Consider the following 18536-nt stretch of genomic DNA (forward strand, 5'->3'; position numbering starts at 1 on the left):
CCAGGTCACAGAGTTTCTTCCCTTTACTCCATGCTTGAGTGGCCTCTGTGGTATCCCCTTCTTTCTCTTTATGCCTCTGCTCACGGTGTAAACAGACATGTCTATCAGGAGTTGAGGACGTCTGTCCTAGATGGCAGTCGGGATACTTGAGACACTGAAATTCCCTGCCTTTCACAGGTCTTCCCCTGAGTCTGTATCCCAAGGTGAACATACCACCAATGTGTGTACCCTCAGGTTTAAGGAGTGGCTAAAGGGATACTCTGGAAGATGGTGAGGACAGAGCTTAGACAAGTGGGCAAAATTCACGAGGAACAAAGGAGTGAGGAATGGAGTCAGCAAAAGGAAGGAAAATGAAGTGGCTAGAAGGGTCCTAGTTTCTCCTCTTGCCTGACCTGTAAAAGATTTAAAGAAGAACACGAAAGAGCTCCAGTTTCTTGGGAACTGTGACAGGTCCTTCTCTACTCCCCATGTTAGGGGCCATGTTATCCTCCACCACATTTCCACAGGAAAAGGGAGATTCCATTCCCTCCCCAAGGAAGAACAGTACAATTTTCTCTATCTAGTTCTATCCAAAGAAGGAAAGAATGACTTGTCTGTTTGGTGAGATTGGAAAAATGTGTGTAAATGCATAACTCAGCTCTTTCTGGGGTTTCTCAGAGACTATTTCTGCCTGTAGCCCTCATCTTTTCTCATCCCTATAGGGATTGTAGGGCATGGTTTTTCCGTCTTTCTGTAGGTATGTTCGTAGGTTCAGTTCAGTGATTACCGGTAGAGTAGAAATGCTGCACTTACCCATAGACCTAATTGCATTTTCCATCCCAGCAGCAATCACAGTGTCTCCAACTGCATAGCCAAAGTCATCTTACACCTATGGGGACATAGGCAGTTCCAACAGTGTCACACCTAAGGTTCACCATGGTAGCTTGATGGATCATAAGACAATACACATTAAGAAGGGAAAGAGAGAGAAAACATTCTTAGTTTAGGGGAGAAGACAGGCAAAAACAAAGCATGAGAAACTATGAAGATTGAGCCGTAAAGGACAAACTGAAAGGCTGCAGTTGGAGAAAATAGCTTTGTCTGGTGCGCATGAGAAGAAGATATTGAAAAAAGAGATGGAAGTTAAAAGTCATGCAACCAGTGGAATTTAATATAGGCCATCACACAAGGAAAAGAAATGCTCCAGAGAACTGAAAAGACTTCCAAAGGGGCAGAAAACCTTCCAAACAATGAAAACTTGGAATCTGGAGGAGGCCCCAGTGATTCCAAGAACCAAGAATGGCTACAGGTTATAAAAGTCACTTTGTACTTTAGACTTGATCAAGCTGCATGTAATTATTGAGCTAAGAGTGTGGAATATACCTGTTCTTGTCTGTCTACACCTTGTAACCTAGAACTCCTCTCGCTGAAGTTCAGGGCACGTGAAGTACAGCTGACTGAAGAGGAGAGTGTTTCTGAACCAGGGGAATCACTGTGCAGAGCTGGGCCACAAGCGCATAGTCTACAAATGAGAACAACTTCCCCGGTTCCTATAGCTGGAGGCAATGGAGCTGGGCTGTGGGGACAGGCAATTACTGTCAGATGTCCGGTCCTCTTGTGCATACTTTTATTTATCTAAATTAAATGATAGTTGAGTAAGGATGGATTGTTTCATTTTGGTTTAGAATTTTCTGTCCCCATCTCAGCTTAATTGAAGACACTTTGGGATATCAAAAAACAAATAATGGAATTCATAAAACTACACATTTGGGAGAGTATGTACTCAAAGCCAGAGAGACAAATTAATTTACAGAGGCGTGCAAAATGTGAAAAACAGGAAACAGGAAGAAATCATGTCCTTCAAGAGAAGAAATTTGAATGCACAAACAGGGAAATACAGGGAAAACATATTTTTAAAGAAAAAATGGAAGAGGAGAAAGGAGTAAGGGCAAGAAACAGAAATAATTGGGTAAGTAAACAGAGGATAAGTGAAAAAAGAAAGTAAATGTTCTGTAACTAAAAATATCCTTATCTGCGTGAAACAACAATACTTTCTTCATTTCATTCAACCGCTTTTGCTGGTTGTTTTGTTTTCAAAAGCAGCAGGGAATGTCAAACAGCTGTTTTTACAGCTTCTGTCACTTTGTCAAATCCAGTCTGTGTAGTCTGACTGCTGGTGGCAAGGCGCTCTGGGGAGCAGATGGGCCGTCTGCAAGCAGCAGGCAAGCGTGAGAGCTGAGTGCCCACCAACCCCCACAGAGCCAGAGCCCAGAACCAGGACCCCTGGGAACGCTGCTGGAGAGAGATAAGCAGACATCCCCAGCACACTTCTCTCCTGATTTAAAAAAAAAAAAAAAAAAAAAAAAACTAAGTGTAATCTCCTTTAGTGGAATGGAAATACCATAAAATTCAAAGTAATGTAGCCCCAGGGCCCAACTTGATTTTAGGCCCCAATTGACCATGTGCCAATTTTTTTACCTGTGAAAGTCTTGTTTCCCCATTCACAGAATGGTGATAATACCTCACAGACTCTTTATCTGAATTATCTATAGACCCAGAATATTGTAGGTCTTCAGTAATTTTTTTTTAATTTCAGAGAAAACAAACAAACCTAGATGATGGATGGATGGATGGATAGATAGATGGATGAATGGATGATAGAGCTCCTCTGTATCACCTGCACAGGGCCCACATCTACCTTCCAGAGCCAAGCATATAATAGTTACAGGTTATAAATCAAGCTAACAAACTGTTAAATAAAATATATGCTATCCCCCTACCTTAACAAATATACTTCCATGAGGTTGAAAGTTTAAATTTAGAATTCTCAGGCTGCTTGGAGTTTGGCACTGGCACACTGAGCTATGGGAAATGATGACTTCTATAGTAACATAGAGCCCAGCCCTGCCTCTACCCACACTGAGCTCACTCACCCTTGAGGGACATGCGTGCAGACACACACACACACACACACACACACACACACACACGCACACGCACCCAGCCCACATAACCAAGCTCTGTCCACACCCTCAGGAACATGGTCACTCTTTACAGCACGTGAGGAAAGCTTACACAGACATTAGAAACAGACTTGAAGCAGTTTGGCAGGGAATTTGCAGGTTGCTAAGTACCTGAAGTGTGGCATTACAGAAAAGAAGCTATGGTCCTTGTGTGTCTCTTTGACTTTAAGAGTTCTTTGCCCATTAAAGAGTATATACAGCTGGAATGGGAAAAATAAACAGGCCCGGAGCAGGAGCCCTTCTCTCCTGATATCCTTGTTCTCGGCATCCTCATCAGCATCATGTCTGGACCCAGCTGTATGCCCATTCCCCTGCTAGGCAGCAAACGGATCGTTTGCCTTGGATTTGCTCTTTGCCCTAGGCCTTGACTTTTCACTTTCAGCCCCAGCTCTAGCCAGAAACACACAGGCATTATAACCCAAAGTCCCTTTGAGGGGAAACTGCAGAGGCAGAAAAGAGATTGAGGCAGGGTTGAGCTGAGCTAAGATTTCTAGGGCAGGTCCCATTGTTAAGCAGGCCCCCCTACCAGACTTAATGGAGCGATTCTGCTGTGCTTTTCACAGTGTTGTGGCTCTTAATAGGCTCCCCTGGCAGGGTGCAAAGGGCCCAAGCTGCCTCTGAACAGCTGCTGTGCTGAGTGAGGGAGCAAAAGGGTTGGTTTGCAGACCATGTGCCTGTCGCTTTCTTGGGAAGCCATCACAGCAGGTCCTGGAACAGGCTCCTGAGGAGGCATCACAGTTTAGAGTAATTTGTCAACTTCACAGCTGCTGCTTGTGGAGGAGGCAGAAAGGAAGTCATCTTCAAGCCACTCAGGAGTCTCTGGAGCATTCTCCAGGCCAGCAGGCAGACAGTGAGCCCCAACAGCAGTATGCAGGGCTTCACCTGCCTCTGGCTGGCTTCATCCATAGCCTATCAAAGTGCTGGTAGTTTCCCAAAGGCAGTCAACCACTGCCCAGCCCTCTGCAGTCACTAGAGATTGCAGACCGGAGACTGGGAGAGGCTGAGTCTTCAGAGTCAGGCCATGTGGATGTAAGCCACTGAGTAAGCGATCCTCCGTGATTTACTTAATCTCTCTCAGTCTCTATTTGCCCACCTGTGAAATGGCAGTGAAAGTAGTTTCCACCCCCAGGGCCATATCAGTTATTAAAATACTGAAATATTTAGTAAAGATCCATAATCTGTTTTAACAAATTGGCCAAGACATTCTGACTCAGTATAGGTGTGAGAATCCTTAGTCAAGGCCCTGTCACTTCACTGAGCTCCCCCAATACCTTAGCCTCTCCCTCCCATGATTACTGACTACCTCACAATCCAGCAACTGAAAGATCAGGACCTGGCATGAGAAGGGCCTCAGGACTTGGTCTAGCTGCCTCCGCGGCATACTAATACTCGGATATTTTTAATACCAGCCCTGCCTGCTCCCTAGGGTTTTTGTGAGCAATGAGGGAGTGATTCCTGTAGGGGGCTTAGCAGATCACCCGGCATGAAGAAAGCACTAATGGAAGATGCTTTGATGTTATTTGATGAATTCTTGCAATCCTTTCTGACCTCTGGGTGCCCAGGGCTGCACAGGCTGCTTCTCCATTTCCTGTCTGTCTTCCTTTTGCTGCTGAGGACAAGCGCATTAGTTGACTCATAATGGTCAGCAGAGTCTTCCCAGCCCTAACCCACCTGGAGACAACACAGAACCTCTTTCCCACCCCCGCCACTCCATTCCCAAAGCTAACATGTAGCTTTGATAAACTGGCATTTGGTTTCATTTGTCTTTTCTTAGGTTTGGTTTGGCTTGGCTTGGCTTGATTTGGTTTGGTTTGGTTTGGTTTTTTAACAGGCAGTTTTAGATTCACAGAAAAACAGAGAAATGATAAAGTTCCCATATACCCCTTGCCTCCACACAAGCCATTTCAGTCACTATCAACATCTTTCATCAAAATGGTACATTTTTTCAATCAATAAATCTAAATTAACACATCATTATCACCCAGAATTCACAGTTGTATTAGAGCTCACCCTTGGTGTCACACATTCTATGGGGTTTTGACAAGTGCACAGTGACATGTGCCCACTCTTATAGTATCATAAAGTCATTTGCTGCCCTAAAAACCCTTTATTCTCTGCCTATGCATCTCTCTCTCTCCTCTAATCTCTGGAAACCATTGATCTTTTTACTGCATCCATAATTTTGTTCTTTCCTATATTATATAGCTGGAATTATGCAGTTTATAATCTTTTCGGGTTGCCGTCTTTCACTCAGTAATATGTAGCTAAGTTCCCTCTGTGTCTTTTCATGGTCTGAGAGTCCATTTCATCTTGATGCTGAATAATTTTCCATTGCCTAGATCCCCTGAGTTTCTCCATTCACCTATGAAGGACACCTTGGTTGCTTCCAAGTTTTGGCAATTATGAATAAAGTTAATATCAACACTGATGTGCACATTTTCAACTTACAGTATTTTCAACTTATTTGGGTAAATACCAAGAAATGCAACTGCATTATTTTATAGTATGAGTATGTCTAGTTTTGTAAGAAACCACCAAATGGTTCTCCAAAGTAGCTGCACTGTTTTGCATTTACATCAACAATGAACGAGCATTTCTATTGCTCCACTCTTCACAAGTATTTGGTGTTGTTAGTGTGCTGAATTAGGACCATTCCAAGAGATGTGTTTTATTTTACAGTTCTCTAATGATACATGATGATGAGAATTTTTTCATGTGTTTATTTTCATCTTCTTATCCTTGGTGAGGAAACTACTAAGATCTTTTGCCATTTTTTAATCTGTTCATTTCCTAATGTTAGGTTTTAAGAGTTCTTTATGTGACTCAAACAGCTTCCCTTTATCAGAATTATCTTTTGCAAATACTTTCTCCTGTTGGTAACCTGTCTTCTAATTTGCCTGACATTGATTGTTTTTGTTTGTCTGTTTTGTTTTGGTTTTTGGTTTTTTACTTTTGTTTTGTTCTGTTTTATTTTTAATAGTGTAGGGCTGGGGGGAAATTTTCTTACTTCTCTCTCAAGATTCACTAAAATAAACTGAAAAAGATTAAATAAAAGAAAAAGCATAAAAATTAATGTGCAAAAGGAAAAAACCACAACATGAGGAAAAGTCATAGAAGTGTGATACACACTCTAACACACACACTCTTTAACATTTTCAGAAACTTACATACTATTGTACAGGAGAAGGGAAGAATGAAGAATATAGACAATCTTAACAGCTTATAAATTATTACAGTACTTGAGGAAAGAATGGTCCCCAGTGTAGTCTCTGGTATGTCAATGAGCCAAAGGGACAGATGTCATCTTTTAGGGAAGTCCATGCAGGTTACATTTCTTAGTCTTCTTTTCTAAGATAGATAATGGGATTTCAAAATAGGATGAAAGACTAATGTGTTCCCTTTTCAATCTGTTCTTAATGCAGATAAGGGAATTCCAGAGTTTTTGTCTATGCCTCGGCTAGGAGAAACAAGAATGCTTTTAAAAGCCTTTTAATTTTTGTTCAATCAATTTTCTCAGCATGCTTTTTTAGCCATGTTTGACTATATTGTTCTATGAGCCCAGTAAGAGCAAACAGAAAAGGTAAAAATAATAAGTATTCAAAGAAAGATGACTGCTACAAGCACTGTAAAAATATCCTTTCCGGGAACCAGCACCATGCATGGGCCACCGCCAGACTGGGAACAGCCAGACCCAAGCCTCTCCCCATGAGTCAGCACCATTCATGGACTTGGAGGAGAGGGAACAAGCCCACACCAGGAAACAATCCCAGTCTGTGAACCAGCACAGGCACGGGCTGCCATCAGACTGGGAACAGCTAGACCCAAGCCCCTTCTGAAGAACGGGCTGGCAAATAAGTACCAACATGCCCACCCACCTCCCTGTAAGCAACTGGCTTATCTGGAGAAACACAGGCTGTGAAGATAGCTGTGGAGGTGAAATGCAACTGGATGGCTGTGGTGTTTCACTAACATTGCAGGTCTAGGGCCAGTGGTCTGTTCACAGGTTCAGAGGATAGTGGTACGCAGTGTGGTATCTAGAGAGGGTCTCTTTCTGAGGGCTGCAGCCATTGTTGATTCCCTATCGTCTGGTTTTGAAGTCCTATATCATTTCCATTGTTTTGTTGGGTTGGGTTTTATTTTTTTGTTTTGTTTGATTATGTCAAATTCGATGGCAGGAGCAGCTATTTCAAAGATAGCAAAACATATTATAGTAGCAATTTTGGATTTACTGTTTGCTTATTTTGAAGTCCTTTGTTGCATTCACTGTTGTGTTTTTATTGTTTTTATTTTATTCTGTTCTGTTTGATTTTAACCATATCTGAATTTATCTACAGCAATTTTAAAGACATCAAAGACATAACTATTGTTGATTTTTTAATGTTTTGAATCCTGTATCACACTGGTTTGTTTTGATTGGTTTTATTCTGCTGTATTCTCTTTAAAATAAAAAACTGTAAAAAAAAAAAAAAAAAGTAAAATAAAATGTCCTATAGTGAAAGTTCTCCCAAGATTCAGAGACATAGACCAAATGACCTCAGTCTTTCAATCTCACTCTTTCCCAAAGACAAAACTCTGCTCTCCAATAAGCAGCCACACTTCCCCAAAATAACTTTCAACAAGGATAGACAAATGATCAGTTTCATAACACTGAGGCCATGGACTTCTCTGAGAATCTGATCAAACATACAGACCTTTCCTCATAAAATGCACACACACTAAGCATACACTTTTAGATGCCACCTCAAAGTGTTTACAGACTTCCTATTATAGTTTAAATCCAAAATATTCCCAGAAGTCTCTTGTATTCAGAGGTAGAACTTTGGGAAGGTGACTGGATCATGGGGCACTATATGCTTCAGTAGATTAATCCACTGGTGATTTCATGACTGAATGTACCATTAGGAGGTGGGGCCTGGCTGGAGATGGGTACATGGGGGTTGACCCGGAAGGATTTATTCCCTGGCTCCTTCCTTCTTTCTCTGTTTCCTGGCTTCCAAGGCATGGACAGATTTCCTCTGCCAGGCCCTCCCACCAACTAGTTTCTTTCTGGAGCTCCCAAGCTTTGTCTCTACCTCCTAAGGCCCTCTACTGTTCATGGACTTGCAGTATGTGGGCCACAAAAGAGGAGAATTGATACCTGGGTAAAGGAAGTAAGGAACCAACAGTGCAAAATTTCAAGGGACTCTGCAAACAAGTCCATCCAGGAGATATTTGGCCAGTAACTTTGCCCACTTGCAGAAAAATATGGCTGCCAGGAGGGTAGAGAAATGACTTAGTTTGTAGAAATCACAGCCAATTGACAGGAAAATTCTTTGATATCTCACCAACACCAAGCCCACCTTTGGTGACTTTTGAGATGGAGGTAAAAAGGGTCAGTTCCCACGTGGAAAAGAGGCAGGGCCATACTTCACACAGCCTTAGTAAGGATGGACTAAAGACCATTAAAATAGAGTATTGCTCTTTCTCCTTTCCTGGGGTGAGGCACGGTCATGGCTTGGTAAAAGCCTGTTTCTCGCACAGAGAGAATCCTCTCTAGAAAGATCTCTCCTCAGGACAACTCAGATCATCCTTGTGAGCTCTGAAGTCCTCATGGACCTTCACACCACCCCTTTCCCCTAGAAATAGATTTCACAGCCTGGCAAAACCCCTCTTGGCTCTCTTCCTCTCTTCCCTTCCCCTGGTCTGTCTGTGGGTTGGCTTGTCTTCTGGCTGAGGTTTCCCCAGCCTCCAAGGCCTAGGAAATACCATCGTTGTGAATGAGGGCTGATCCCGCCCACTCCACCTCCTGGTCCAATGCCCTACCTGCAAGGTGGAAGGGGCTGATTTGTGTGGTACAGCAGACAGTAGCTGAGAATGGCAGGGAAAAGGATCAATAGCTACTCAGGTTTGAAGCTGGTGAGTCCAATAGGGTATGAAACGCATCATCAATGTTTTTCCAAAAATCTTCATGCTGGATCCCTGAGTCCAGGCAATCATAGAGGCAGAAGTAGAGCCAGCAAGTCCTCAACTTAGGGTGCAGGTTCCCCTTCTTATACCATGCACCTCTGCCTTCTTACCTTTACCCCGTTAACCAAGTTTTGCCTCCCCTAACCTGTCACTGCTGTTGTGTCACATCTTGAAAAAGGTTGGTGCTGAGACCACTGAAGGAGGTGGGGACAGAAACACACACACACACACACACACACACACACACACACACACACACACAGTAACTACAAGTGGAAGGAATTGTTCCTACCCTCATTCCTTAGGAAAAGTGGCTTTCAGGGTTGGAAAGTAAAGGCAACTAACTTGCAAAAAGTTTTCCTATAGAGAATGATAAAACTATAAATAACCTGAAGTCTTCATGACAAGAACTTGTTGAAGGCTTCAGAGAGACAGGATGGAAGTCTGGAACTCAGCCATGTGGCTTCAGGACATGGTGTTGCTTTCTTACTTGGAAACATTACACAAATTGTTTTGTCTTCCTGGACCTCAGAGCTCATGATATAAACATTTATTCAGCATCTCCACTGTTCCAGGCACTGTGCTAAGGACTGACTATCAAATGAATAATAGCCCACATCTATTACATGCTTTTAATTTATTGGCATAAATGTCCAAAGTCTCCACAGCCTTTGCTTATATTATTTCATTTGAGTCTCACAATAATTCCATGGAGTAGACATTATTATTATGCTTATTTTACAGGGGAAAACAGTGAGGCACAGAGAAATTAACAATATGTTCACAATTGCCCAAATGGGGGAACAGGATTTGGACTCAGGCTGTCTAATTCTAGACTACACTCAATCATGTAGAAGAGTAAAACATCGCACCTCAAACATATTTCTTTCTTTGGCATATTTCAAGTCAGTTATTCAAAGGAATGATGAACCTCTGCAGATAACAGGAATAACTCTGAAAGGCTACCCTTTTGGACAAGAAATTTATATCTATAAAGGAACGCTATATTAGCAAAGTAAGGTGCCATTTATCTGTCTGATAAACTCCTTTTTGCCTAAGAAAGTCCTTTTCACAGGACAGAGACAAGGGTCTGATTCCCTCAAGTGTCTGTAACCTGAAGGACTTCATCTATATAAAAAGACAACCCTTGCTTCCCAGGCACCTCCTCCTTGATCCCCTATGGCTCTGGGCCCCATCCCCATCCCTCTGTCTAGGTCCATGTGTTTCAGCTGGCTCTCCTTTTGAGATTCACACTTTACAGAGCTTTCACGTCTCTGCATATTAATAAAGTTACTATCTTTTCCTGTTAATCTGCCTATTGTCCACTTATCATAGGCTAAAATTATTGAAACTTCAGAGGGGAAAGAGTAAGTTTAAACCTTCCCTGAACCACTACTGTATATTCCTTCTCAAAATAAAAACAGTTCATGGGTCAAACCTGCCCACCACCTGTTTTCATAAATACTTAGAGAAACATAACCACACACATCTGTCTCCCTATTTTCTGTATCTGCCCTCACATAGCAATGACACAATTGAATGGTTGTGACAGCAACCATATGGCCCCCAAACCTTAAAACATCGCTTTTATAATGGTCCTTTGCAGAAAACATTTACCAAATCCTGGTCTAGTAAAATAGAGCCATCCTGCCCTCCATGAGACATGAGCAGCACACACAGTTTGGTGGTAGGAACAATACTTTGAGCTCATTGGTCTACAGAGTGGTCAACACGACATAGCCTCGCCACAGTCTGCTAGCATGTCTTCCAGCCACCACTTCATCTCCAGGGGGGGATCAGCCAGTGTGACTCTATCTATTCTCATTGCCACTATCTATTCTCACTGCCACTAAACATCCAAGACCAAGGACAGAGAGGGCGTGGGCAGGTAAAAGTCATAGCTAGTTACAGTTTTAAAAGAGAAAATAATTACCTTCTGTGGAACCAGATACTGGAGGAAGCTCAACAGTGAGTGAGCTTTCTCTTCACACAGTGAGGTCACTCGTTGCTCCATCTAATCACTCAACATTCATTAAGCACCCACAGTAGAGTATGTGCTGTGCTCATTGGAGCCACAGTATGGATATAATTCAGATACCAATCATACACTGAACAACTGAACAAGAATTAGACAAAACTCCTGTCTTGGTTACTTTTTTCTCATTGTTGAGACCAAATATCCGATACCCAAAATTAAGGAAGGAAAAGTTTATTTAACTCACAGTTTGTGGAGGTTTCAATCCATAATCAGTTGGCTCCAAAGTGGGCTGGCATGGTATGGGGCAACAGGGTGGCATAACAGAGCAAAGCAACAAGATCAAAGGAGGGAGAGCAACCCTCTTTTCCTCTCTTGGAAACAGGGTATCTGCCCTGGGTGTGGCCCTCACACCACCTCCATGCCATCCTCTAGCACAGTTTCAGGATATTTACAAAGCTGGAACCCTGGCCCCTTGCTAAGTCACTTAGCTAAACTTCTAAACTTCTCAAATTGACACAATGAACAACATCCTAGAGGGATAAGGGTACGTCTAGGGCTTGGAACTGCTGAATTACTTAGTTAAGCTTCTAGACTTCTCAAATTGATACACAAATGTATCAACCAGTACAACACCCTACTCCCCCTTCTAATCCTGCAATGCTATATACTTCGATGTTCTCCCAGGGTTTACTGTTTTGCAAGAAGGAATTCCACATTGAGGTTTCAGGTGGTGCTCACCACAGGACCAAATTTCAGTAGCGCTGCCTCACTAACTACTTTTCATGCTCCTAATGCAAGGTTCTAGCCCTAAATTTAAACCCATTTTATTGCAGAAGAGCTTGCTTAGCAAATATTATAACTGTGTTTAGTATTTTTCGTAAATATATTCCATATATATGTTTACATATTCCATACATATCATTCAGATTCTCTTATTAAACTTTGATTAAATGGTACCTAATAAAAAAGCATTAACTGCAAAAGATATTGACACAAGTGCTTTGAGAATGTATAACCTTGGTTTAGTATGGAACTTGGCTTAGATGAAAAAGGTTAGAAAATATTTACATATCAGAAATGAAAGTTAAGTTAAATCTATACCTTTTCTTTAACTTGGCATCAAAAAGTTCAGTTTCCATCTAAGTCTGTTTATGAAAATAATGCAAAGAGTGTTCCTATAATATTAAATGTCTTAAGAGTTCTAAGAACCAGTCATGGTGGTGGTGTATCCCAAAATCCCAGCTATTTGGAGGATCACAAGTTTCAGGCCAGTGTAGGCAAATTAGCAAGACCATGTCTCAAAATTAAAAAATAAAAAGGGGTTGGGATACATCTCAGCCCTTTCTGGGTACAATCTCCAGTGCCTCAAAAAAAGAATTCCAGGAGCTGTCACCTTATAACCAGGAGAGCACTGAAGTTTGGTATGAGACACAATGTGTTAAAAGTTTGCAGTAGAAAAATTGTTCACTTAAAGCAGCTAAGCTGTGTTTATCAAAGAAGGTTGAATTTTCTCACCAGCTTTGCTATAATTAATCCACTGCTTATGACCTCAGTGGTCTTGTTATAATTCAACCAGTGAAAAAGACTCAGCGGACCTTCTTAAAATTAGGAGCATGACTAAAGGCATTCCTTCCCTTAAAAAAGAAAAAAGATTATTTTGAAAGTGAAATAAACAAGTGGTTCTAACAGATTAGCTTTAAAGCACCATGCAGAATCTCAATTTTCCATGACAAGGGAATTCTTGAATCAGTAGTTTTAATAAGACTACCTGACAAATTTCCCCTCTCTAATGCCAACATTTGGACACATACGCAGGTCACCACAGTGTTTTTCCAAACAGTGCTCATTCTTCCTTCTTTGATCCAAGTCCCAGGGGAAAAACAAATACAGAATATATCTTCTCTACACAACATGGGCCAGAATCCTCATTCTCTTCCTTAGAGCTCAGTCCTACAGAAAGACCCTAGGAAAGCTACCAAGGAAGCTAGACTATGAGGAACCTAGAGGAAGACTCCAGCTGTTCTTTGATCCAACCCAGAGCCTCCTTGAGCAAGACATCTCCAATTGAAGAAGCAATTTGCTTTTTAGTGTATTTTCTCCTTTCAGTCAGGGTCAGAGAGGTAGCCCTGGCTATTGTTGAAAGCTTTTGGGGTTAGACACAAACATTAATGGAATAACAGCTGGCAAAAGACAACGTAGCATTGTTGTACCAGGCATCTCTCAGTGGAGTTGGCTAAATGGCAGCCTAAAAAACATGGTGGTCTCCCAGGCCAGGTCTCTCAAACCAGAGGGAACAACTTTTCTCCCAGAAACAGCCTGCATATATCCAAAAGCAGGTTCCTTCCAAAACTATGGTTCATGTGGTCCCAAGAAGATTCAGAATGGGGGTAGGCTTTGAATTATCAGTTGGAATTGTTGTATTTAAGGGAATGGGTGGGTACCAGAAAGGCATCAGATTCTCTTAGATTTTCTGGTGCTGAAGCCACCTAGATACCTCTGGGGCAGTCTGCCATCTCCTTCTCCATGATGAAAACATTCAACTCTAAACAAAAACCTCCAAGGAGCCAATATTTCCACGTTTTACTTTCTTAGCTCCTCTTTCTTCCCTCTTTTCCAGCCTAGTTCCTTTATCATTTCCCCTTTACTTTGTTAATTAATCCAAACTCAGAAACTGCAAAAGTAAGAGATTCTGAGAACTGCAATTTAGGAGACCATTTCAGATAGCTGTGAATCAGTGCTGGAAGGACACCAGACGTGGGAGCTCATATAGCAATCCAGACTAAGTGAAAAGAGAAAGAATGTATAAACTGGATAGAACTGTCCATAAGACAAAGGGCCATTAACCCCTTGTTAGGCACCTGAAGCCCTGGGCATGAAGGTTCCAGACATCTTCAAGCAAAGGGTATTTGTGAGCAGAGAAATAGTTCACATTCCAGACAGCAGCTGGAATCACATTAAAGCCTTTGTGTAGTGGCCTTCTCACTCCATTTGGAAAGCTCCTTCAGGGCAGCTTTTATCATAAATTTTATTTTCTTTCCACACTTTCTTCCCAACACCTACTCTGTGTGTCTCCCCACCTCACCTCCTGTGTTTGGTGGACTCTGCCTGCTGACCTGAAGCTTCACAAGCTAACAGAAAAGAGCTCTTCCCAAACTTAAGAAACTCATAGGCTTTTCTGAGACTCACTAGTGAAAGAAGCCAACACCACAGGAGATCCCAGGACCGAGCCAGTTGATCCTTTTTCTCAGTGCTGACCTGGGAGGAGGAACTTTGCCTTGATGGGAGAAGACTATGTTGTACAAAGACAAGAACATAGGCTTTTAAGTCAGAGAGACAGAGGTTTGAATTCTGGCTCTAATATTTACCAACTGTGGATTCCTGGCAACACTATCCCTGGGCAATATTTTTTTAATTGTAAAAGTGGAATTATAATGCCTATCTCAGAGCTTCCTAAAGATTAAAAGTGTTAATACAGTATCTGGCCCATGGCTGGTGATCAGTAAGGTCAGCCCAGCCCTTTTCCTTGCTTCCTTGGGAACACGGTCAAGGAGACTGTTGTCTGGGTCCATCCTACTCCCTGCTCAGATCCTAGAATAAGTCAACGTCTGCAGGGTGTTCTGTGTCTCCTTCCAGGCTTCTTCTGGGCTGGTTCAGAGGACCATGATTAAGAATCAAGTGGGATCAAACACTGGGAGCAGCCATGTGTGAAGGAAACAGAATTCCAAATGGCTCACAAAATCAGCAAGGTCTTCCAGGGCCTGTTGACCAACGATCCAATTTCACTTTCTTTTTTTAGCCCTAGAGTGATCTGCCCTCAAGCAACTGATGCTCAGATACCTGTTCCCAGTCTCTTTTAGTGGGCCCCTGTGCTAGATACTACCACCCAATGTCTGTCCCAAGATAGGCCTGCTCCTCTATGCAATATGAAGTAGCGACCAGGAGTCCTCTTTCTGGAATGAATCTTAGCTCAGGCACCAAGTCATGCACACCTCTGCACAGTCAGACTAAATTTTTCCAAGGGCCTCCCCAGTCCCTTGTTCATCCTTGAAAAGATGCCGAGACTATAAAAATACCTGGAAAAAAAAATCACCAGCTGTGCACTCAAAAGGTTTTCAGGAATAAAAGCATAGTAATAACCAGTAACATTAGTATAGCACTTTGAAGTTTCTGAAGAATTTTTGTCCATTTAAACTCTGTCAAAGTAGGTTAAATGCTACAAAGAATGACCCCAAAATTTTAGTGGTTTAGTGAAATGAAAGTGTTCCTTGTTCTCATCATAGTTCAATGCTGGCAGGCAAAAAGGAAGAAAAAGTGTCCCATGCAGATAGTGGGGATCCAGGCTCTTTTCATTACATGGCATTGCCATTCACCACAGCCTCCAAGTCCTTCACTTCAAGTGTGCAGATAAGGAAAGAGACTGTGTGGAGGATCTCAGAGGAGGCTTCTGTAGGGCAGGCCAGAAAACGGAAGTGTGAATGCTGCCTACAAGCACTGGTCAGAGCTAACCACGAGCCTGTCTACTACCTCTGAGGGAGACTGGATGCTCAGAGGAAATGTGACAGGATATGGTAAACTAGAAACACTGTGGTATCTTTGGCATGAGACAAGTATTTTTCCCCAGAATAGAAAACTAAGTCTGAGAATGAGTGACACACCTAGAACACCACTGTAGTTAAGTAGACTTGAACCTAACCAAGTCTTCCAGCTCCAGTCCATTGTTTATTTCATGCAGAATTTCTTCTTCCTATCGGGTACAAGTTGCTGAGTGAGTTACTGAGTCTTAAAAATGATCTACCCATGCCATCTCCTTTGCACCTCACCTCCTGGCATTCAAAAAGCCAGAGGAGCATTGCTATAAACCTCCCCCTCCCTACTCCCTCCTAATCAACCCTTCCTTTTTCTGTACTACAAAAGCAGAATCGGGTCCTTCCCCAGTGGCTCAGCCATGAAAAGAAAGGTGCTTAAGTATAATTACATGTTTGGCCATGATAAAAATAAAAAAAGCATGGTCCTTGAATTGAAAGAATTCACAGAGAAAGACAAAAATGTAAGAAACAGCTATAACTTGACTTGATCAGAAAACAAGAGAGATCTTTACAAAGTGTCACAGAAACATGGATAAGCAAGAAATTGATTTCTCAGAGAGTCAAAGTAAGTTACAAAGAGCAAGTAATATTTGTCCTGGGTTGTGAGTCACTAATAACTTGGCAGAGAAGGCAGAAGAGACATCACAATTAGAGAAGAGCATTTTCCCAGACACAGAAAGGGAAAGGCAGATAATTCCAACAAGTGGTCAGGAAACAATGCGAATCTCAGAAGTTTGCAGGAGTCCCCATATTATTTCCTGGTCCTTTTTGGGCCCTGGAAAGATGGGAGACCCTGAAGAGTGCCATGGTCTAGACAGAGTCCCAAGGTCCCAAGGTGTTCAAAGGTCAGTATTCCCATGTGGGGCCCAAAGACCATTTCTTACCTGTAGTAGCATTAGCTACTGTTTGTACAGCACTTTGCTCTCTAGAAGCACTTTGCACATTGTCTCATTTCATCCTTCGTTCTGCAGATGAGAAAGGTGAGTTTGAGAGAGGTTAGGTCACTTAGTTTGCAGCAGGAGGATGAGAACTCACCCCAGGTCTTATACACTAAATCCCAGGTCTTGTATTCACACCAGGACTTTTGCCCAGCAGATAGGGGGAAGGGCACTTCAGGGATTTGTCTGTGACTCCACTAGGGTCCTTTCTAAAGTGGATGAATTCTTTCTAATTCTTTTCCTACATTTCCTTACACATGCACTTGAGAGCTAATTCTGAATCTGCTCCTAGAAGACCCATGCTCAGTACCCCAACCTAAGAAATAAAGGGATCTGTCCTGATTCTAAAGGATCCTTACCTATCCTGCTCCCAAGTCATCAATAGATCCTTGGCCTTATCCTGATCACCATTCCAGAGTCAACCAAAAGACAAAAGAGCAAGAATAAGAGATAGATAAGGACAGAAATTGAGCCAAACACAGAAGGCACCATAGTCTTCCCCACACTCTGTAAATATCAGAGACCCACCTGCAATCTTTTACAGAAAAGATCAAAGCAGCAACTGTACCTTACCCACACCAGTGCCCAGGGCTATTCATCTCACTTTCTTCCAATCCTGCTCTGTTCCTTCTTTCAACTCAAATTTGGAGAGAGAAAAAACCAATGATTTCAATGATCTGTCTGGAAAGTGACCTGTGGGGAAGTGTCCCTTCTGGAAGGGGTTGGGAATCTTTCCTTTTCCTGCTAGAAAACAACCAAGAGCAGTGGTGCCCATGAAAGTCTGATGGTCCTCTCAGAGAACCTCAGGGCAGTGTACCTTGAGTACTATTTGTAACAGTTTAGGGCATAGAATCTTACAGAAGTAAACAAATACTTCATGGTAGGAGCTACTTCCTAGCTATTGTTCACTTACATAAAGAGCCATGTTTTCCAAAATGAAAAAAAAAGGATACAAAGCCAAGCTCAGTGGTATACAATTTAAATCCCAGGTACTTGGAAGACTGAGACAGGAGAGTTGCTTGAGTCCAGGAGTTTAAAGCCAACCTGGCAACATAATAAGGCTCTGTCCCCCTGCCTAAAAGGTAGTAGGGAGATACAACCATCTAAAGGAGTGTTCTTTCTGTTTTCTTTTTTCTTGTAACAGAATCTTACTAGGTAGATCAGGCTAACTTCACACTGAAATCATCCTGCCTCAGCCTACCAAGTGCTAGAATGATAAACATGAGCCACTAAGCTCTAGCTAACTTCTCTTGGCTTACATGCAAAGCTCTGTAAAGATAGCCAAATAAAATCACATAAAATTGTACGGTTTTGAATCATATTTATTTTTTAAGAATAATCATACATGTAGGACTGGTCCCAAAATCTAGTTTATAGAGCTGCCATGGAAACCAAAGAACATAATTCTCTCTGTAATCTTTTCTCCTTGCTGTGATTAGCAAGAAACAAGCAAAAAGAATGTGGTGCCCAAAACTAATAAGGCGGGGCTGGGGATTTAGCTCAGTGGCATAAGTGCCTGCCTTGGAAGCAGGCAGTTGTGAGTTCAATCCCCGGTACCGATAAAAAGGAAAAAGACAACAACAAAAAAAAAACTGACGAGGCAAAGTTTGGGGTAGGGCTTCTCAGACATTGCCAGGTAGAGAAAGAAACTTGAGATCTCCTTAATTGTGTTGAAAAAAATCCACCATAGTGGGTTTCTTTGTTATATTTATAACATATTATGTAAATTTTCCCTTGTTGGCTTTTGTGCACGTTAGAAACCCTGTAGGGTCATGATCTTCACCTTCTTCATCTCTGAGTCTTTTGGACTTGGGGCAATTGCCTTACAAAAGCCCAGTAAATACACACTACATGAGTCAGTGAACTGCGAACTGGAAGATGGTCAGCTGTGCCTACTACAAAATCGATGTTCTCTAAACTTTTCAGTACTTTGCTTTTAAATTTGTTTTGTTTTCTTAATTTCAAAGTAATGATCCTTCTTTAAAATTCTAATCTCTCTTGGTTGCATTCCACAGAGAGAAATTTTGTTGGTAATGGTAACAATGAAATTAAGATTAAGGTCCATTCTGAGGATAGATGACGACTA

This window comes from Cavia porcellus, unplaced genomic scaffold (assembly GCF_034190915.1).
Source record: "Cavia porcellus strain 051 isolate PalLab524CR breed Dunkin Hartley unplaced genomic scaffold, mCavPor4.1 scaffold_1, whole genome shotgun sequence".
NCBI lineage: Eukaryota > Metazoa > Chordata > Mammalia > Rodentia > Caviidae > Cavia > Cavia porcellus.